Raw genomic sequence first — 1,630 nt, forward strand, 5'->3', positions numbered from 1 at the left:
AGAGTGAACACTTAGCATGCTTAAAAAATCACTCTGTGTATTATTTTTAATTGGTGGAAGATTTCAAACTATGGAAAATTTAACATTACCTAATTTATAATAAATACTAAAAAAAAACTAATCCATCATATGAACACTTTTTTATCGCCGTAAGGAAATACAAATGTTAGTAGAAAAAAAGTTGAAAGTACTGCGAAGTTTGGGATGAATTCACGAAGAAAAATATTCTTGATTTAAGTGTCTCGTGATAATTTTTTCCGTGAACATTTTAATTTAAATAATAATTTCGATTTCAAAAAGTTTGTTTTACAAATATTTATGTTGAAGTCTTCAAACAAATTAATACATTGGAGTTAAATTTACAACTATACAATATCCAAAATGATTGCAGAATTTGTATAAGTATTCATGAAATCATTTAAAGGAAGATTGTGTTTATTTAAATAAAGGTAAAATTACTATAGAAAAGGTTTTTACGTTTTGTATCAAAGAATTTCATGCTTACAGGCGTTTAAATAAATGTAGGTCTACAAATTCTTCAAAAAACATATACATATTTATTATTTGACACGCACTATAACATCGTATTTTATACTACTATATTAAACCACTTAACGATGTTGTCTCTGAATTTTATGAATTTTTAATTACGATTCATCGCGAAGGAAATCGATTTTAACCATTCATAGGTTAGTTAATATTACTGGTGGATTCTTTGCTATCAACAAGTAATAGACTGTAGATAATATATAGCACATATTCCAATAACAACAACAATATGTACCTATATATATGCTCTGACATTGCACTGCTGTACAAAGTTTTCCCAGAACAAATAATGTATTAGAAGTGTATATGGTACAGAACGGTTTAGTTCTACTTCAGCAGCTAATCATATCATTATAACGATTTGGTAGTTTATTGATATAGAAAGTTAAACGTGACTGCAGAGTCTAAAATAAGCGGAAATTGCACAACACACACAACTTTGAGGGCTTGATTGAAAATAAACGATTGATGTAAAATAAATTACGAGAAAAGTAATAAATGTAAGACACAGAATATTCTAAAAACTGAGAATCGTAAATCAGGTAAGGTAGTTTTAGCCGATAATTATTTACTAGAGAGTATTGCACAGTTAAATCATCATCCTTATAGTGCGATGGAACTTGTTTGAGCGTGTAAAGTAAATTAACATCACTGAATGTGCGTGTCATCTTTTTAATTTTTTCACTCAGGATATCCCGCGAGGGGTTCAAATACAAAAATAACAAAATGTTCTGTTTAAAATTTATAGTTGTCCTTATATTATTTAGTATTAAAACAAATCGGTGCATTTAATTTCAAAGCGCACCATTTACAATTTCAAAACCAAATATTTATTTTTGTTGATATACCTTATTTTGGTGATTCTCTAGCTCACATTGAACACTTGATTTCATCAGGTGAATCCTCACTAACCATTCCAAGCTATCTAGAGAAGATGCTAAAACTAGAAAATCTCTATCAATAATTAATCTCAATGGTATAATAGTTTTTTAAGGTTCCAGATAGACTTAGCATATTCATACATTTTGTGTTTTAGCATTATTGTTTTTCAATTTCCACTAAATATAAATAATATTCAACG

Source organism: Myzus persicae, unplaced genomic scaffold, assembly GCF_001856785.1.
Source record: "Myzus persicae strain clone G006 unplaced genomic scaffold, MPER_G0061.0, whole genome shotgun sequence".
In the NCBI taxonomy this organism is placed as follows: Eukaryota; Metazoa; Arthropoda; class Insecta; order Hemiptera; family Aphididae; genus Myzus; species Myzus persicae.